Below are 22,221 nucleotides of genomic sequence, written 5' to 3'. Positions count from 1 at the left end.
TGATAAAGCAAAACCTGCCAAGCCAAGAGTTTCATCACCTCCTAACTGTGTGATATTGGGCCAGTTCCTTAACCTCTTTTTAAGAATCAGTTTCCTCATCTTTGAAGGGGCAGACGTCATGGAGTTGTAAAAGGAAATGCAAGTGCTTAGCACACCTCTGACAATCAGAAAAATCCCCAGTAAATGCACTAAACTTTTTTTTGAGGAGGATTTTCTTCATGGCAGTCGGTATTCTACTCCTTTTCATTGTCCTTGTTTATTTTCCAATCAAAACGAAGAAATATTTTCTCTATTAAAATGGGGAAGAAGGACTTCTGTTTTAATTATAAAGTTAATGAACAATGTGGTTCAGACTACTTCACAAGTATAAAAATTACTTAGCAGTGTTTTGAAATAGGAATCCAAGATGCCTTGCTTTGAAAGTTAAGATGAAAATAATCTCAAAACGTATCTTTTGGAGATAGAGATGTATGTGGATTTAGACATACTTTTAACTAGATGAAAAGGCTAATCAGTTAGTGAGTGGTTCAACATGTATTCTGGTTGATCATGTAGTTTGTAACCCTTTCCAATTTCCTTGCAGTTTTTGGATTGTTCCTTTGTATGGCTTAGTAATTAGGATTTTCCTACAGAGCCTGAGTTCCTGGGCACTCAAAACGGTATTGTGTGATAGTATGTTGCTTTATTTTGTCACTGGCATGGTGATTATGGACACTGCTCACTTCCCAAATATCTCTTTTGGTATCTAAAATGGTCCCTGACTTAACTGACAATTGAAACTATTTGAAAAACCCTTACATCGCACAAGTTCTTTGCCTGCCATAAATGGTCACACCAAAAAGAAGGTACTGAGACTCAGTGAGAGCTCTCAGGATTTTTCCTGCTTGTGGTCAGTCTGAGACCACCTTAGGTGGTCTGCATCAATCATGAAAGGAAGAGCCCTTCCAAGTTCCTCCAGGTGATTTCTCTTATCATCCCTCAACATCATCAGCATGTGGGTGTTCAGCACAATAAGATGCTAGCGCTTTTGGAATATGTGTCATTACAAACGTCTAAGAAGAAGAATGACAGAGCTGGCCCTTTCCAACACAGCTATTTGTTTTTCTTTTTCTTTTTGCAGGAGTGGGCCTTCTGTGAAAATGTTTTGACTAGTTCCACCCCGTGATGTCTTTAATCATAGTGCTCATTGTCGGGGGCAGGAGTGGTATGATTTTACTTCTCTAGTGCAGGCACTAAGTGATCACTAAAGCCAAAGTGCAAGGTCTTTTTGAAAGTACATAGATTTAACATTTAAGGTGGTGAAACCGCACAACTCAGATTGGGACTTGAACCCACTGTCTTTTCATTGAGATCTCGGGACTGGTCTCAGAACTTAATGAAACTCAGGTTCTTTATGTCTCGTCACAGAAGGAATTCAGTGAGAGACAAAGTGATAGGTAAGAAGTGGATTTATTTAGAGAGATCCACATTCCGTAGGCAGAATGCGCTCATCTCAAAAGGCAAGAGTGGCCCCAGGGCATGGGGTCACCTCAGAAAGTGAGAGTGGCCAAGGGAGAAAAACACTCCGCAGAGTGTGGGCCATTTCAGAAGGCAAGAGGCCCTGAAATATGGGGTGGTTAGTTTTTATGGGCTGGGTAATTTTTTTTTTTTTTGGCCATGCCCCACGGCTTGAGCGATCTTAGTTCCCCCGACCAGGGCTCAAACCCAAGCCATGGCAGTGAAAGCGCCGAGTCCTAACCACTGGACGGCCAGGGGATTCCCTGGGGTGGGTAATGTCATAGGCTAATGAGTGGGAGGATTATTCCAACTATTTGTGGGGGAGGGGCGGGGATTTCCAGGGATTGGGCCACTGCCCACTTTTTGGCCTTTTATGGTTAGCCTCGGAACTGTCACGGCACTGGTGGGCGTGTCGTTTAGCTAATGTATTATAATGAATGTCTAATGAGGCTCAAGGTCCACAGGAAGTAGAACCTTCCGCCATCTTGGACCTAGTTGGTTCTAACCAGTTTATGTTGTGTCCTGTATGTCGTGCCCTGCCCCCTTCCCTCCAGTTTCAGTGGTATTAACAGTAAACGCTCGAGTTTTGCGTGTGACTGCTACCTTGTACTCTCACCTTTCCGACTAACTGATAAATCTTCATTGTCACATCAGGAAATAACAACTTGCTCAGCACAGCCTGGCCCTCTAAATGCCACACCACACCGGTAAACACTGCCTGTTTTATATTTATCTCTCAGGTAAGAAATTCTCTTTGATCTCCTAGGATCCTAGAGGTGAAGGGAAAAGAGCTCAGAAAGGCTGCTGAATTAATTTCTATATGTGTAATAGGCAAGACTGTGACTCATTTATTTTTTTTAACATCTTTATTGGAGTATAATTGCTTTACACTGTTGTGTTAGTTGCTGCTGTATAACAAACTGAATCAGCTATATGTATGCATATATCCCCATATCCCCTTCCTCTTGTGTCTCCCTCCCACCCTCCCTATCTCACCCCTCTAGGTGGACACAAAGCACCGAGCTGATCTCCCTGTGCTATGCGGCTGCTTCCCACTAGCTATCTATTTTACATTTGGTAGAGTATATATGTCCATGACACTCTCTCACTTCATCTCAGCTTACCCTTCCCCCTCCCTGTGTCCTCAGGTCCCTTCTCTACGTCTGTGTCTGTGTCTTTATTCCTGTCCTGCCCCTAGTTTCTTCAGAATCTTTTTTTTTTTTAGATTCCATATATATGTGTTAGCGTACAGTATTTGTTTTTCTACAGTTAACTAACTCAATTTCGTTTCTTTTTGTGGCTGAGTAATATTCCATTGTATATATGTGCCACATCTTCTTTATCCATTCCTCTGTCGATGGACACTTAGGTTGCTTCTATGTCCTGGCTAGTGTAAATAGAGCTGCCATGAACATTTATTCTTTCAACACATTGGGGACCACTGTGGTTCAGGTACATCCTGGGACTAGAAACACCTGCGTCCTGATCTTGAAAGCTTACACTTTGGTTGGGGAAGGTGAATAGTCAAATACATATAAACCCTCTTTTCAAGGAGAAGCACGGGGTGTTATGAGAGAAAATAATCGCAGATATAGCCAGACTGAGGAAGGTTATAATTCCAGAAGGAAGAAGAGTTAACTGGTGAAAGAGGGAGGGAATGTGGTCCAAAATGGAAGGGGTGGTGCTCTGAAGGGCCATTGGGGCGGGGGATGGGGGGTTGTTATTCTGAATTTGAGACTGAAGTGTAATAGGAGACACCTGGGCAGGGTAACAGGGCCCCTGGTGAGCCGTATGTGTGTTGGGGGAGAATCCAGTAAAGCACTAGTGTGAGGCCAGAGAGCAATGCTTATCATGAAACAGCATCCTGGATAAGGCAGGATCTCTCATAAGTGAAAAGTCCCCAGGCCCACGTTTAACATCCTCTTGTTAGGAGAATTCGTTTTCTTTTCAGCCTAATCCTCCTACCTCCCCTTCGCTAGACCTTTGTTAATAAGTGCAGAACACTCTGTGCCCAGTTTCTTGTGTTAAAGTCAGTCATTTACTATTCTACCTGGTTTTCTCCAAGTTTACAAATTTCCATCTCACTACCTTTTTTTTTTTTTTTTTTCCAGATTCCGGCTTCAAACCTTGTAATCTTGTTTTCACTTCTTTCATATTTTTATTTTTTGAGATTAACTACATCTTTCTCAAGCTGCAGAAGCCCAGTTAGATATTATCCCATCTTTGCTAAACATCCCCATATTTGTATTGAGAGAGGAACCACTCCTAGAATATCCTACTTTGAAAAGCAGTGTGGTTTTGTTTGGTTTTTGGCCGTGCCACGTGGCATGCGGGATCTTAGTTCCCCACCGGGGATCGAACCCGTGCCCCCTGCAGTGGAAGTGCGGAGTCCTAACCACTGGACCGCCAGGGAATTCCCAGCAGTGTTTTTTTGTTGTTTTTTTAAATTTACAAAAGTAATTAATTCTTAAAATAAAATATTCAAGTGTGTCAGGAAAGTATAGAATAAAAGGTGACATTGTTCCTTACTACCTGTCAACCCCAAACCAGAGAAGTAACCATTAACAGCATGGTTCATGACAGTTATAATCTTTTTCTACTTATATACAAATGTGTGTATATATATATATATATATATATATATATATATATATAGTTTGGGGGTTTGTTTTTATGCAACAAAAAATGGGCCATTAAGTACATACTATTTTATATACTGTTCCTTGACAATTTTTCACATTTTTACATATATATAATATATACATATGTCATGTACATATATGTATATATGTACATATGTGCATATTATATATGTATATATGTACATATATACATATATAACATATAATATATATATACACATATATATATTCTAATTCTCTATCTGTACTTCCTCCTGGATCACTGCAGTAACTTTCTTCCTGTTCTACCTGCCCACCTACAGACTCTTCTACACATAGCAACCACAGCAAATCTTTTAAAATGTCAAGTGAAAGGTCAGAGTCCTTACAGCAGACTCGAAGGCCCTGTGTGATCCAGCCTTTCCTTTCCTTCTGACCCTCCCTCACCAGTTCTGCTTCATCCGCCCTCCAGGCACGCTCCCAGCCTCACTTAGGGCCTTTGCTCTATCTAGTCCCTGGTCTGGAAAGCTCTTTCCCCAAATATTCACAGCTGACTCCCTCGCTTCATTCAAATCTGCTCAAATCTCACCCTTCCAGTGGGGCCCACTACTTCAACTTTACACATGATTTCCTTTCTTGGTTCTCCTCTTTTCCCCTCCATGGCACTTACCAGCTTCTAACATGCTATGCACTTTATGTACTTACTTATTATCTTTATTGTTTATCACCTGTCTCCCTCCTCTAGAAACTGGGTTAGTTTTATGGACACGCAAACCTGCACTTCGAAGGGCCCCATGCTTGATTTAATGCTCTGCCATCATCTTCTTGAAATTTTAGTAATTCTTAAATAAGGAGCAGCACATATGCAGTTTGCACTGGGCCGTGCAAATGATGTAGTTTGCTTTGTCTAGAATGTGAGCTTCACAAGAGCAAGGATCTTGGTCCTGAACTCTGATGAATTTCAAGTTCCCAGAAGATGATCTTATTTACAGTAGAGGCACGTAATATGCGCTCAGTAAATAGAAGTATTCTCTTAGTAGTTTCATGTTCTGAAGTTGAACATTTACTTAACTAGTCCCTTATGAATTACAAAAACATGCTGCAGCAAATAACCTTATACAAAAACTTGGTACCCTTGAGTGGTTTGGTTTAAATACTTTTTTTTTTTTTAACATCTTTATTGGAGTATAATTGCTTTACAATGGTGTGTTAGTTTCTGCTTTATAACAAAGTGAATCGGTTATACATATACATATGTTCCCATATCTCTTCCCTCTTGCATCTCCCTCTCTCCCATCCTCCCTATCCCACCCCTCTAGGTGGTCACAAAGCACAGAGCTGATCTCCCTGTGCTATGCAGTTGCTTCCCACTAGCTATTTATTTTACGTTTGGTAGTGTATATATGTCCATGCCACTCTCTCACTTTGTCACACCTTACCCTTCCCCCTCCCTGTGTCCTCAAGTCCATTCTCTGTGTTTGCATCTTTATTCCTGTCCTGCCCCTAGGTTCTTCAGAACCTTTTTTTTTTTTTTTTTTTAGATTCCATATATATGTTTTAGCATACGGTATTTGTTTTTCTCTTTCTGACTTACTTCACTCTGTATGACAGACTCTATGTCCATCCACCTCACTACAAATAACTCCATTTCGTTTCTTTTTATGGCTGAGTAATATTCCATTGTATATATGTGCCACATCTTCTTTATCCATTCATCCGATGATGGGCATTTAGGTTGCTTCCATGTCCTGGCTATTGTAAATAGAGCTGCAATGAACATTTTGGTACATGACTCTTTTTGAATTATGGTTTTCTCAGGGTATATGCCCAGTAGTGGGATTGCTGGGTTGTATGGTAGTTCTATTTTTAGTTTTTAAGGAACCTCCATACTGTTCTCCATAGTGGCTGTATCAATTTACATTCCCACCAACAGTGCAAGAGTGTTCCCTTTTCTCCACACCCTCTCCAGCATTTATTGTTTTCTAGATTTTTTATGATGGCCATTCTGACCGATGATATCTCATTGTAGTTTTGATTTGCATTTCTCTAATGATTAATGATGTTGAGCATTCTTTCATGTGTTTGTTGGCAATCTGTATATCTTCTTTGGAGAAATGTCTAGGTCTTCTGCCCATTTTTGGATTGGGTTGTTTGTTTTTTTGTTATTGCGCTGCATGAGTTGCTTGTAAATCTTGGAGATGAATCCTTTGTCAGTTGCTTCATTTGCAAATATTTTCTCCCATTCTGAGGGTTGTCTTTTGGTCTTGTTTATGGTTTCCTTTGCTGTGCAAAAGCTTTTCAGTTTCATTAGATCCCATTTGTTTGAATACTTTTGAAGGGATACATTGTGACTGCTAGTTCTTTTTTATTTCTGGTGGCACCGGTATTGTTGAGATTTTGCCTGCTTTCATTGGGAACAGCCATGTTTAGCAAAGTGCTTGCAGGCTATAGACCCATATCTCATCAGAGAGAGTTACCAAGCACAGTATAGCCACTAAACCAACAGTTCATAGCCTTGGCTACACATAGAAAGCACCCAGGAGCTTTAAAAATGCCGATGCCTGGGCTTCCCTGGTGGCGCAGTGGTTGAGAATCTGCCTGCCAATGCAGGGGACACGGGTTCGAGCCCTGGTCTGGGAAGATCCCACATGCTGCGAAGCAACTGGGCCCGTGAGCCACAACTACTGAGCCTGCGCGTCTGGAGCCTGTGCTCCGCAACAAGGGAGGCCGCGATAGTGAGAGGCCCACGCACCGCGATGAAGAGTGGTCCCCGCTTGCCACAACTAGAGAAAGCCCTCACACAGAAACAAAGACCCAACACAGCCAAAAATAAAAAAAAATTCAAAAAAAAAAAAGGCCGATGCTTGTGCCCACCCCCCAGAGATCCTTATACAGTTAGTCTGCGGTGTGGCCTAGCTTGTTTAAAGGTCCCAGGTGATTCTAATTGGCCGTCATTGCATTCTTCATCTGCTTTAACCTCAGACTGTGTGGGGTTGAATGGGTCTGTTGTGCTTCTTTCTTTCTGCCTTATAGTATCTACTGTTGTCTTTTTTAGTTTGCAATATAGCAGCAGCTCAAAGGAAAGATGGTTAGAGATTATTTTCCCGGGGTAAACTTAAAAGCCTTTCGATTCCAGGAAGTTGTTAGCCAAATATAGAGATAATAAGTATATATGTTTCAACTGTGAATTCTGTTTAATATTCCTGTCACCACTAAACTTATTCATTAATAAGGATAATGGAGAGACTTCTGCATTCTCAGCAAGAGATCTGAGCAACATCATTTAAACCAAGATTTAGCCAGAGTACTTTCACTTAAATTAATTTGAGAAATATTTTAATGGTCTTATGAAGTGGGACATGTGGTATGTTAAAACCCAGTGAGAGAGAGAGAATACCGAATAATTAGCAATTAGCAGTCGTGAGGATGAACAATTGTTTTCTAACAAGTTCTTCCAAAGTATTTATGATTCTTCCACCCCCACCTCCCACACAGCTCCTTTTAGCAGACAACTTTGGGGATGAAAAGTAATTATGCCATGGCTGAATAAGGGGAATGTGGCATTCTTAAGACCAAAACAACATACATGCCTTAAATTTTAAGGGGTATAAAATTCTTGGGAAAATAGTGCTGGGAATAAATGCTATTTACCTAGCAGCTCCTCGATTATCATAAGAAGACTCTAACATTGATCCAGGCAAGTGTGTGGGATCCACCATTGATATGACCAGCCCTAACTCTGGACCAAAGGGAAGTATATCTGAAATAGTCATGAAATCTAGAACCAGGCAGTATCCAGTGAAAATTTCATCTGTTCAACCTATCAACTAGACAGCCCTCCCTAAAGTCACCCCTTGTGGAAGGAATTTTTTGAGGCAGATTCTCCACGAATCCTTGGAAATGGTAACTTAGTTGACCTTAACTCCTTCCATTATCTCCTGAAAACAGAGCTTAGTTCAAAGCAGTTTGTTAGCAAATATGTAGTGATGACTGTTTTCCTGGCACGGTGCTCACCGTCAAACAAAGGCAATAAAAATCCCAGCGTTCCTGCAGTTTAGTCTGGCACCGTGGATGGACATTGAATGATTGAGTTCAATTGTGGTAAGAGCTGCGGATGTGTATGTGGTGCCCATGACCGTCTACAAGAGGACAACTTACTCTGGACAGTTCAAAGAAAGGGGGCAAAGAGAAGGAAGGGCTTGCCAAGGAGAAGGGAGACCTCTGCAGAGGCCTCGTGGCCAAGGGAGTGCAGCTTGTTCCAGCAGAGAATCAAAGACCCATGAGACTAAAGATCTAGCCCAGCAAGGGAGGAAGAGGGAGAAGCTAGACTTGGAATGTGTCTGTGAGCCTTAAGGAGAGAGACCCACTGCTTATTCCCACTGGGTTAGAAAAGACAGCCCAAAGGAGCAACTGACAGAGGACCAAGTGATCCCCTCATCACTAAAATATCTCCCACAAAGCAGTGAGAATGGACCACATTTGACATCTCTATAATCCTGAAACCTACTAGAATAACCACAAATATTTGAAAGAAAAGTCATGTGTTAGTCTCCTTTTTACAAAGAAGCAAATCTTTTATTTATTCTTCCTGCAAGAGCCGAACTTTGGGTTATAGAAAGTGCACTTGGGCTGGGAGTACCTTTGCTGTCAGTCACTTTTTTTTTTTTTTTTTTTTTACCGGGCAGGTCTTACTGGAAACTTGTAACACAGGGAAACATTTCCTGCAGATAGATGGGCAAAATTTTTGAGCAAGATTACAAACTCCATGAAATCACCCAGTCTGGTTTATGATGTCTTTTCCTCTCAACGTGTTTCAGTTTTATTTTAGAAATCTATTTCATGGGGGGTTATTTTTATCACTTGGGTGTATTCTGTTTGGATGGCTTTTGTTTCAGTCTTTATTCTTACTAAAAATTTGTTTCTCTCTCTTCCTGACTTCCATTGAAATGAATTGAATAAGAAATTCCAAAGGTGCATGTCTAGAGAATAAAAATGTCGTAATTGTCCTCCCTGTTAATGAACTTTAATTTGGATTTTGAGGAAGTGTTTTTTCCTTTGTGCCCCTCCCCCATGATGTCATGGACAGTGACATTCAAAGATTGGGAAGTGGTCTGCTCCATTCCTAGGATTTAGACCAAAAAGGATTCCCTATTCTCTACTATTTTATAATACTTTTAGAAGAAGGCAGATGTGGGCATCACTTAGAACATGACCTAAACTTTGAAAATACGGGAAGGACAAGTGAGACAAAAACCTTAACTTTTTATTTGTTTTATGACACAAGTAATAGATACTACATTAGCTTTGTTTTAAAAAATCCAAATAGTGTAAAAGACCCTCTTGATGACGCCCTCCCCCGAAATTTCAGTCTTACCCCAGAGCTAGCCACTGTTGTCAAATCAGCTCTCTCCATTCAGACACATCACTGTACATGTGCAAAGGCATAAAAATACATATATGTAGATAGTTTTTATCTGTGGGATTCTAAAATGACAAGTGCACAATAATGTACATATTGCTTGTCAGTGTTATTTGTTTTTTCTCACTTAATATATCTTGTAGATCTTAACCAGTTCAGTGAGTGTTCTCATGCTTTTTTTTTCTTGTTTTTTAAACGCTGAATAATATTCTGTAGTGTATTAGCCTGCTTATGCTGCCGTAGCAGAACACCGGAGACTCAGTAACTTAAACAACAGCAAGTTGTTTTCTCATCTTTTTGGAGGCTAGAAGTGCAAGATTAAGGTCCCAGGGTTGGTTCCTAGTGAGGACTCTTCCTGGCTTGCAGACAGCTGTCTTCTCACTGTGTCTTCACATGGCCTTTTCTCTGCTATCTCTTCCTCCTCTTGTAAGGACACTAATCTTTTCTGATTAGGGTTCACCCTTATGACCTCATTTAAGCTTAATTACATCCTTAAAGACCTTATCTCCAAATACAGTCACACTGGGGATTAGGGCTTCAACATAAGAATTTTGGGGTGACACAATTCAGCCCACAGCATTTAGTATGGATGTACTACACTTTCTTTCATCTCTTTATCTGCCATGGGAGAAATTCCTTTAAAATTTTTTTTCTTAAGTTTAACTCCAGCATAATTTTGTCCCCTTGGTCTAAAAGAGACCAAGATTTCCTTCACCTCTGAGATGGTGGGAAGTCAAGGGAGAGGGAATGGAGATGGGGAGGGATAGGGAAGCAAGAGATTGATTTGTAAAATGCTGATACCCAGTTACTCATTCTCATTAGCCCATGGAGTTTTCAGCTTCTTCTCTCCCTGCTAAGAAAGTGGGTGAATCTGGCATTTCAGGATGCAAAGTTGGAGGAGGTAGGCAAGGCCAGAAATGTCCCGTATGGGCTGCAAGCCTTCCTTAAAAAGTTAGCATTGCCAGTGGGAAACCTAGGAGGACCAAAAAAGCTCCAGGCCGTAGGCAGACACCCCCAACTCAGTTTCTAGCCACTATCCAGACACCGTTGTCCAGAGAGATGTGCATCCAGTTACAAAATGCCGTGTTCACTATTCTATGCATCTTTTAGGAACCCTCTGTGTGCTTGCACACCCAAGTCCCTTGATGCCAAGGGAAAATCTGGCATTCTTTGTTCATTTAGACCAAAGAGTAATTACCCAGGGAAGATAAAGAAAAATTCTTTTCCCTGGTAAATCTACCAGGGCCCCCTGGAGGTGAGTGCTACTGGAGAGAAATAACTTGACCTCTTAACTAAGCCAGTGGTTCTCAATTTTGCCCCCCAGGGCACAGTTAGCGACATCTGGATACACTTTCATTGTCATATCTAGGGGAGTGGGAGGGGCGCCGTGCTACTGCATTTAGTGGGTAGAGGCCAGGGATACTGCCGAACATTCTCCAATGCGCCGGACAGCAACAACGAATTATCTAGCCCAAAATGTCAACAGTGCCAAGGTTGAGAAAAACTGCTCTAAGCAAAATGATAGAAATTTGCTGGGGACTTGCAGTTGGGGAAATTAATTATTTTTTCTTTATTTTTTATTGACGTATAGTTGATTTACAATGTTGTGTTAGTTTCAGGTGTACGGCAAAGTGATTCTGATATACGTATATATATATATATATATATATATATATGTTCTTTTTTTCGATTATGTTGCATTATAGGTTATTACAAGATATTGAATATAGTTCCCTGCGCTATATGGTAGGTCCTTGTTGTTTATCTATTTTATGCATAGAAGTGTGTATCTGTTAATTCCATACTCCTAATTTATCCCTCCCCTCTTCCACTTTGGTAACTGTAAGTTTGTTTTCTATGTCTGCGAGTTTGTTACGGTTTTGTAAATAAATTCATTTGTACTAACTTTTAAATTCCACATATGATATTATATAATATTTGTCTTTCTCTAACTTCGCTTAGTACAATAATCTCTAGGTCCATCCATATTGCTGCAAATGGCATTATTTCGTTCTTTTTTATGGTTGAATAATATTCCATTTTATGTATATACCATATCTTCTTTATCCATTCATCTGTTGTTGGACACTTAGGTTGCTTCCATGTCTTGGCTATTGTGAATAGTGCTGCTATGAACATTGGGGTACATGTATCTTTTCGAATTAGAGTTTCATCTTTTCTGGATATATGCCCAGGAGTGGGATTATAGGATCATATTGTAATTCTATTTTTAGTTTTTAAGGAACCACCATACTGTTTTCCATAGTGGCTGCACCACTATGTATTGTCTGAAATCAGGAAGGGTTATGCCTCCAGCTTTGTTCTTTTTCCTCAGGATTGCTTTGGCAATTCTGGGTCTTTTGTGGTTCAATATAAATTTTAGCATTATTTGTTCTAGTTCTGTGAAAAATGTCATGGGTAATTTGATAGAGACTTCATTAAATCTGTAGATTGCTTTGGGTCATATGGCCGTTTTAACTATATTAATTCTTCCAATCCAAGAGCATGGGATATCTTTCCATTTCCTTGAATCATCTTCAAATTCCTTTATCAATGTTTTAGTTCTTTGCATATAAGTCTTTCAACTGCTTGGTCAGGTTTATTCCTAGGTATTTGGTTTCTTTTGGTTTTTGTTTGTTTGTTTTTTGGATGCAGTTTTTATTATTTATTTATTTATGGCTGTGTTGGTCTTCGCTGCTGTGTGCGGGCTTTCTCTATTTGCAGCAGGCAGGGGCTACTCTTTGTTGCGGTGTGCAGTTTTCTCATTGCGGTGGCTTCTCTTGTTGTGGAGCACAGGCTCTAGGCCCGCGTGCTTCAGTGGTTGTGACACGCAGGCTCAGTAGTTGTGGCACGTGGGCTCAGTAGTTGTGGCACACAGGCTTAGTTGCTCCGCGGCATGTGGGATCTTCCCAGACCAGGGCTCAAACCCATGTCCCCTGCATTGGCAGGCAGATTCTTAACCACTGTGTCACCAGGGAACTCCCTGGGTGCAATTTTAAATGGGATTTTTTAAAACTTTCTCTTTCTGATATTTCCTCGTTAGTGTAAAGAAACACAACGGATTTCTGCATGTTAATCTTGTATCCTGCTACCATGCTGAATTCATTTATCAGTTCTAATAGTTTTTGTGTGGAGTCTTTAGGGTTTTCTATAGAGTATCATCTCATCTGCATATAATGACAATTTAACCTCTTCCCTTCCAATTTCGATACCTTTTATTTCTTTTTCCTTTCTGATTGGACTTCCAATACTATGTTGAATAGAAATGGTCAGAGTGGGCATACTTGTCTTGTTCCAGAATTTAGTGAGAAGACTTTCAGCTTTTCACCATTTAGTGTTATGTTCGCTGTGGGTTTGTCATAGCTGGCCTTTATTATGTTGAGATATGTTCCCTCTATACCCACTTTGGTGAGAGTTTTTATGGATTTTGAATTTTATCCAATGCTTTTCCTGTTCCTATTGAGATATTCATGTGGTTTTTGTCTTTTCTTGATGTGTTGTATTGCACAGATTGATTTGCATATGTTGAACCATCTTTGTGATGCTGGAATGAATCCAACTTGATCATGGTGTATGATCCATTTTATGTGTTGTTGGATTCAGTTTGCTAATATTTTGTTGAGGATTTTTGCATCTATATTCATAAAGACATTGGCCTATAATTTTCTTTTTTGGTGTTGTCTTTGTCTAGTTTTGGTATCAGGGCAAGGTGATGGTGGCTTATAGAATGACTGTGAGAGTATTCCCTCCTCTTTGATATTTTGGAAGAGTTCAAGAAAGATAGGTATAAGTTCTTCTTTGTATGAATTTGGGGAAATAATTTTAAAGAATATTGACATCTTAATTTTGCAGAAGATGTAATTTTTAGACAAGCCTCCAAAATTGCTGATTTGAATGTTTGTTTGAAATGGTAGACATCTCAGTGAGCAATTTCCTTTTATTTTATTTTTTTTCAGATAGCTACTGAGACAGTCTGTTAAATTTTTTAGTTGTAACACACAGGTTTCTTGGAGGACAGTTTGTGACATCTACAGCCCTCCTAAGTTTGTTTACATATTCAGTTGGCTTATTTCTCACTATCAAGTGGCCTTTATTTTTTTTTATTTTTTTATTTTTTTAAAGGAACTCCTTTATTTATTTATTTATTTATTTATTTTTGGCTGTGTTGGGTCTTCGTTTCTGTGCGAGGGCTTCCTCTAGTTGTGGCAAGCGGGGGCCACTCTTCATCGCAGCGCGTGGGCCTCTCACTGTCGCGGCCTCTCACTATCGCGGCCTCTCTTGTTGCGGAGCACAGGCTCCAGACGCGCAGGCTCAGTAGTTGTGGCTCACGGGCCTAGTTGCTCCGCGGCATGTGGGATCTTCCCAGACCAGGGCTCGAACCCGTGTCCCCTGCATTGGCAGGCAGATTCTCATCCACTGCACCACCAGGGAAGCTCAAGTGGCCCTTATTTAAATTTCAGCCACCAACTGAAGCTTCATCTTGAGTTAAATAATAATGCACACATCAGAAGGTGTTATGGGGATTAACTAGTTAACTTTTGTAAGGTGCTTTAAAGATTTTTTAAAAACCCACTTTGAGTTCTAACTTTTATAATTAGGCAAATCAGGCACTTTTTAGCCATTACAAGTAGCTTTGATCGTGTCTGCCTTCTTCCTTGCCTGAGCAGTTAGTTTGCTGCGAGGAAGTATATTGGAATAAGCAGTAGTGACCTGTAGTGGAAAAATGCAAACCTCATTTGTGATGGCTATTTTCAGATTCTCTTTTAGTGGTGAGATGAGGAGAAAAAGCATCCCCAAGGGAAATTAAAATCCCTTAGTAGTGATGGGAGACTTCAAGGTAGTGCTTCTTAAACACCAATAAGTAAATTAGAGAAATGGTGTGTGTTCTCTCGTTCATATTTATCCATTCACTCTGTGTCCCCTCCTCCCTACCCCCCATAAAGAGGAAAGTATGATTATGAGACTCTGCTAAAAATCTCTCAAGTAAACCACAACCTATATTAGGGAATCTTTGTATTCTGTGGAGACTCTATTTTTTTACCCCTTTGGCGTTTGCTTCTTTCTTCCCTTATAACCATCACTATTGTCATTGTCATCATCACCTTATGTTTGAATAATCTTTTGCAGTTTGGAAAAAAGTTGAATTCAGAATGTGCCACGCCCTGTCCTGGGGGCTGCATACCTCATCTAATCCTCACAACACCTATTAAGATGGGTACCATTGTCCCCAATTTACAGATGCCATAACTGAGGCTCACAGAGGCTGCTCTCATGACCATGGTCACAGCTGGGAAGCAATGATGCTGAGACTAACTGTTTCAAAGTCAGTGTTCTTTCCAGAACTTCATGCAAAAGAATTTTCATTGCACTTTTTCTTTTCCAATCTAGCTTTTGTTCCCCTGAGAGTCTAGTAGGAAAGGTGGTATTTTCTCTGTTCTCCAGGTAAAGAGACAGGAGATAAAGGTTTGCCTACAAATGTCACCAAATGTTGATGAGTTTATCTGCTCACCTCACATATTCCTCAGCCCCTGCAATTTGGCATTCCACATTGACCCCTTGGACCCAGACCCCTTAAAGACTAATAGACAAGTCCAATACACAAGTCCTAGGAGACAAGTTCAATGCCGGTTTCCTACTTAGCCTCTCTTCCCTTTCTGCAGCACTGAACACAGCTGACCACTCCCTCCTTGATTCTCCACTTTGCTGTTTCCTTCCTCTCCTCTGACCTGTACTGTCCACTCCTCTTTGTTATCTTCTTGCTCCTATGTACATTTTAGATGCAGATGGCTCCCCAGGGGACCATCTTGGGCATTCTTTTCTACTTTGGTAATTCCACCTGTGTCCATAATCAGTGCTTCCTAAATTTTGCTACATTTTAGAATCACCTGAGGATGCTTTTAAACATCCCAGTGACCTAGCAATCCCACTACTGGGCATATACCCTGAGAAAACCATAATTCAAAAAGAGTCATGTACCACAATGTTCACTGCAGCTCTATCTACAATAGCCAGGACATGGAAGCAGCCTAAGTGTCCATCGACAGATGAATGGATAAAGAAGATGTGGCACGTATATACAATGGAGTATTACTCAGCCATAAAAAGAAATGAAACTGAGTTATTTGCAGTGAGGTGGATGGACCTAGAGTCTGTCATACAGAGTGAAGTTAAGTCAGAGAAAAACAAATACCGTGTGCTAACGCATATATGTGGAAACTAAAAAAAAAAAAAAAAAAAAAAAAAGATTCTGAAGAACCTAGGGGCAGGACAGGAATAAAGACGCAGACGTAGAGAATGGACTTGAGGACACGGGGAAAGGGAAGGGGAAGCTGGGACGAAGTGAGAGAGTGGCATGGACGTATATACACTACCAAATGTAAAATAGATAGCTAGCGGGAAGCAGTTGCATAGCACAGGGAGATCAGCTCAGTGCTTTGTGACCACCTAGAGGGGTGGGATAGGGAGGGTGGGAGGGAGACGCAAGAGGGAGGGGATATGGGGATATATGTGTACATATAGCTGATTCACTTTGTTATACAGCAGAAACTAACACACCATTGTAAAGCAATTATACTCCAGTAAAGATGTTAAAAAAAAAAACAAAACCCAGTGCCCAGATTGCACCGTAGACAATTAAAACAGAATCTCTGATCATCAGTGTTTTTTAAAACTCTCTCTAGGTGATTCCCAAGCACAGCCAAGTGTGAGAGGCAGAAGCGTGAAATCATCCTCCATAAGTGACTCTCAGGCATGCCCTTCTAGCCACGACCTGTCCCCTCAATCTGAGACATATGTCTCCACCTGCTCCCTGTGTCCCACAGCCCCCCACAAACTCAGCACATCCAAAGAGTAGAGTTGCTAAATTTAGCACAAAAATATGGAAGGCTTCATTACATGTGTATTTCAGATAAACAATGAATAACTTTTTAGTATAAACATGTTCCAAGTATTGCATGGGACATACTTATCCTTAATAAATTATTTGTTGTTTATCTGAAGTTCACATGTAACTTGGCCTCCTGCATTTTATCTGGCAACCCACCTAAGAGAAAATGATCTCTCTCTTTGAATCCCCTTAGCTTGGGGAAGAGCTTCCCCATCCTCCCTATCAACCAGGAATAAACCTCAGAGCCTTCTTTGACCCAGTTCTTCCAACCCCACATCCAATCTCCAGCTCTTTTGACTCTTCCTCTGCAGTCCTGAAATGCTTCCCACATCTCTCCTTCTCACTTCTTTGCCGGTGCTTCTACCTCAAGCCTGCCCTCTTCCCCTTGTTCTTTCAGGATTATGTCAGTTTTGTAGCTGGACCCCTTTGCACATTTACTCTTTCCTCAGATGATGTGATTTCCTTGATTTGCCAAAATAACTTTATAAAGCGCAGATCTGATCGTGTCACTCTTCGCTGTAAAAGCTTCCCAGGGTCACTCACTGCTGAAGACAAGACAGTGTGTGCCCCACAGAATCAGATCCCGACCTAACTTTCCAGCAGTTAGGAAACTACCCCACCCCACCCCCCTTCGAGCCCCCCAGGCATCCAGTCTTAGAAAACATCATAGCCTGGCACTTGCCTATACTTTGGTTGCTGCTTGGCCTCGAGTGCCATCCCCTTCCTAACAAAATAAAGACAAACAAACAAAAAACTCACCTTGAAGTCACCTGTGTCACTTTCTAACCCATTAGTAATTCCTGTAGACTCTTCCTTCTAACTCTTAGCAGCTGTCAACCACTTCTTCCCAGCCTCACCATTCATGCTGTTTCAAGATACTAGCATCTTGAGCCTGGACTTATGTAATAACTTACAAGGTCTCACTTGCCCCCTTCTAGTGTGGGCCTGTTTAGAAGTAGGTCAGATCTTGTGTGTATCTCTCTGGGTGGCCCCTCCCTGCTTCATCATACCCTCTCCCCTGGCTGGTTATGGTCAGTGTACACCAGCTGGACTTCAATGGCCGGAACCTGAATTTTGAAGCCCATGGGCGATCTCTGGTCAGTGGAACCATTCTTACCATGTAAGCAGCAGGCTGGCAGGGCCAGGGATTAAACAATCCAATCCTAGCATTCCCTTAACCAATGCTTGACAAGCCTTACGTGTATGACTGACACTGTTTCTTAGAGTTCCCCAGGAGGATTAAGTGTCAGTTGCCCACAATGGTAATTTGCTTGTTAATTCACCATTCATTCGTTCCTTCTGGTCTCTGTCTGGTTTTCTCACTCTTGTTTTGGCTTTTCCTGGGATCACCTCCCAAATACACTAGTTGCCCTTGAATCCTTGACTCAGGGTCTGCTGCTGGGGACCCCCAAGCTAAGACTAAAAGACTTCTCTTAAGCATGGTTAAATAGAGGAAAATAAGCAATGCCATCTTTCAGCTATTCTAAAAATTTGATATGTTGGAACAAAGATTTTCAAAGAATCAGATAAATGAATGCCTTTTTATGATATCACAAGATTGACTTCTTTTCCTCCTTCTTACTGAAACTCATTCCTAAAGCTGGGGAGAATTGTTATCATAAGCACTTTGGGGGTGTGCCTGTGCAATTCTCAACAACCTCTTAAGTGCCTCCTTCGCCCACAAAACAAGGGGTGCTGGGGACCATGTTTATAGCCTCTAACCCTGGTCATACGTGACTGGACAAGCGTGGCCCTTTCATCCAAGCTGGACCAATAAAACCCACCTGCTCAGGAGGATGAAGTTAGGACTTAGACTTTCTGGTTCAGTCTGAGCTGAGAAAAATACACCATAGGAACAGTGGGACAGCCATTTTCCACTCCGTATTTTCTACCACGTAGGCTAAGCAACAGAAGAAGCTCGTCCACAGAGAGAGGAAAATAAAGTGAGCAGAGATGAGAGAAAGACAGAAAGAAAAACAAATTTGATATATTTGGAACGTTGATTTTCAAAGAATCAGAATCAGTTGATTTCTCCCACTTTTCCCCTGCTGAAGTGATAGCATGAGGTGTTCCAATCCAGAGAGCTCATGCCTGTAAGGAGCTGGTATTTGAGTGGCCAGAGGGGTGGACCAGCTGCATTGATGACCCCAATTCATGGTCTCTCTGGATTTATTCCTTTCACCCAGAAACTTTATAGTTCCATTTCAGTATGATTCTGGGCCAGCTTGGTGACTTGCTTTAGACCAAAGAATATAGTGGAAATGATGGTGCAACAATTTGGAACCTAGGTCTCAAGAGGGCTTACATATTTGACTTATTCTCTTGCTTCCACTTGGACTCCAGCCATGCCATGAGAACCAGCCCTGGCTAGTGTTCTGGAGAATGAAGGCCCCATGGAGGAGAACCAAGTCCTCCTAGTCAAGACCAAGCAAAACCAACCAGCCCAGCCAACACACCAGCTGAATGCAAATACATAAGCAAGTCCAGCCAAGATCAGCAAACTAGGTCCAGATTAGCAGAACCATCCAGGGGATCACTAGATGTTGGAGAAATGATAGATGGGTATTGTTTTAAGTTACTGAGTTTTCGGATGATTTGTTTTATAGCTTCATGGTAATAATAGATAGATATAGCTGATATGCTACCAAAACTTTCTTCCATTGGAATTACAAATGCTTAAGTCTCTCTCATGAAACTTGAAAGAAAAAGATATTATAATTCTGTTCACACGTGTTATTATAACTTTGCAACAGATTGGGAGGCTATATTCTAAATGACTGTCTTAATATGGGCTCTATTGTATACATCAGAGTCACTCTACAGATGACTCAGATGTCCTCTGCAAGAGATTAATCCTACAGAGCAGAGCTGGACAAACTGCAGCCCATGGACCAAATCCCACCCGTGGCCAGTTTCTGTCAAGTTTTATTGGGATACAGTCATACTCACTTGTTTACATGTTATCTATGTTTGCTTTTGGGCCACAATGATAGAGTTGTATAATTTTGAAAGACACTGTATGGCCTGCAAAGTCTAAAATATATATTTGCTTGCTTCTATAGGAAAAATTTGCCGATCCTTCAGAGAATCTAAAACTGAGGTTCCATGTCCCAGTAATTGGAAGAGATGTGCCATATGGGTTAAGACTACAAGGGCAGAGAAACAACAATGACAAATAAGAAGCAAAAACCTGAAGTCGCAGAGTTTGATGCTCCAAATGGCAACCACCCACTGGTGTTTTTCACAGGAAAACACGCATGCAGCATGCTCCATGGAGAGAAACAGCAGGGGTTTGTTTAATTAATGACCAGTAGCAGTTTCTCTACTCAACGACAGAAAGCTCAGCTTGTTCTAAATATAAAAGTCACCCTCAAATTCCTTGAAAATCACTTTTCTCAGTAGTCAACATCTGAGTCTATAACCCTTCTCTCTGGAGTGCAACTTTTTTTTTTTTTTTTTAATGTAAGAAACCATAGAGAAAAATATTGTAAAGAGATTGGTTCCAAAGAACTCTGCCACTGATTTACTGTCTAATAAATAAATGGTGGGAGAGTCGTGAAGATTAACCCAGCTTCTCATGGATGATGGATCGTAGATACTCAAATAATTCCTCTTATCAACTATCCTATTTTAGCAAGAAAATATTGCGAGTGAAAGGTATGGGTAAGTGACATGGATAAAATTTTCTTCCCAAATTTGTCTTAACTGAAATGTCTGAGGGAAACGCATACTTTAGACAGCAGTTCATAAACCTTCGTAAAGTAAAGAACCCTATACTATGATTATTCAGCCTTGTCTGCTTTCCCCCCTCTTTTTCTTGTCCCATTGATTGAACTCTTGCTATGTTCAGACGCCCCCTGGAATGCTGGAGAAGCATGTCAAAGACAGCACATCCAAGCTGGCACTATTGGTTCCTCCACCCAAACTTGTTCCTGCCCAGTCTTGCCCAGCTCAGTGTAATGACAGCAGTCCCACCCAGATGTTCATACCCCAAACTAAGCACTTCTTTGGCTTCTGTTCCCTTCATTTCTCCCATCCAGTACATCACCCAATTCTGGCAGTTCTTCCATCAAAATATAATCTTTTTCTGACAACTTCTCCATATGCCCATTGCCATCATCACAGTCTCTGCACCAGCATCTCTCCTTAGATGCTGGAGAGAGCCTCCATAAGTGGTCCCATTGCTCCTGTTCTACCCTCGAGGGTCAGTTCTCCCCACAGCAGCCAGTGAGATGAAAATGAAGTCAGAGTCTTTCTGTGTCCAAACCTTCCAGTAGTTTCTCTTGCCACTCACATTCCAAACTTCTTACCACCATCTCTAATGCCCTGCGTGATGTCACCCCTCACTGCTGCTCCGATTTCGCCGTCAGCCTCTTTCTTCTTCCCTGACGTCAGCGTCTAACCATCTAGACTCCTTCCTGTTCTTTCAAACCACCTGCTTATTCCCACCCTGTCCGCGCCTCTGCACTTGCCCTTCCTTCTGCCTGGAATACTCTGCCCTTGAACAACCACATCGCTCTGTCCCTTACTCTTCCCAAGTGGCTCTCAGCTGGGGCAGTTTTGCCCCCCAGAGGACATCTGGCAGCTGTCTGGAGACATATTTGATTGTCACACTATGGAGGGTGCTACTGGCATCTACTGGGTAGAAGCCAGGGGAGCTGCTAAGCTTCCTACATACACAGGTCGGTCCCCATGACCAGGAGTTACCTGGCCCCAAACGTCAGTAGTGCCGCAAAGGAAGAGGAACCCTGCCCTGCTCAGTTCTCTGCCCAGGTGTTTTCCCCTCAGAAAAAGAACTTCTTTGATGCCTTCTTTCCAAAACAGCTTTTCCCCTTTTCTGACCCCACTCACTTCTTATTCTCTTATTCAGTTTAACACCACCTGGAATCAGAGTACCCATTTAGGTTTTGTGTCTCTCATCCCTTAAATGTCAGCTCCCTGAAGGCAGGGGCTTTGTCTGCTTTACCACTGGTTCTTCAGTGTCTGGGGCAATGCCTGGCACACAGTAAGCCTTCAGTACATGTTGATAGACCTCTGAGGTTTGGAGAGGTTAGTAACTTTCCTAAGATCACACATGGCTAGTAAGAAACAAAGCCACCCATGTGTCTATCAGCCCCTTTAAGGCCCTGTACAGACATATACAATCCAAGGAATAGCTTTATGCTGGTTATGCAAATGCAGCTTCGAGACAGTTTTCACAACTTTCCCCTTCCAGTTTTCCACACTCTCTCCATTGCCCTATCACAAATCCCTCCTATGTAGAAATTCTTGATCCTTTAAAACTCAGATCCTCTGACCCCTTGGCAAATAGTTACTTCTTGTACCTTCTCTTCCTAATCCAAAAATGGCTAATGCAAGTGAGGTGGAAATGCCAGGCTGCCGGGAGCCAGATCAGTCTATCAGCAAACCCCACTGTCAATATTGCATTAATTGCTTGCTTAACCTTGAGTTCTCTGTAGCTTTTCACTCCCAGACAAAAATTACCAGTCTCCTTCAGCACCAACTTGGCACTAACAGAGGAAGATTTGAAATGATTATCCTCCTTTAAAGACAGCAGGAATTCCTGAATCCTTTTTTTATGAACATAAAATAGTGAGTGTCCTTTGTTCTTGCCAAAGTGAAGAGCTTAAAAAAAGTCATTTATTGTCCCTTCTTGACTTTTCTGTACCTTAAAATGGCTTCACATTTTATTTCTCAAAGAGTTGGCATTTCTATATTTTAACGTTGGACGTCTTCACTGTGGGCTTGGCCCAGTTTTCTAGATTGTCTTCAGTCCCACTTCTGCTCCCCCAGCCTCC

This window comes from Eubalaena glacialis, chromosome 7, assembly GCF_028564815.1.
Source record: "Eubalaena glacialis isolate mEubGla1 chromosome 7, mEubGla1.1.hap2.+ XY, whole genome shotgun sequence".
Taxonomy (NCBI): domain Eukaryota; kingdom Metazoa; phylum Chordata; class Mammalia; order Artiodactyla; family Balaenidae; genus Eubalaena; species Eubalaena glacialis.
Note: the sequence above shows the minus strand (reverse complement) of the source record.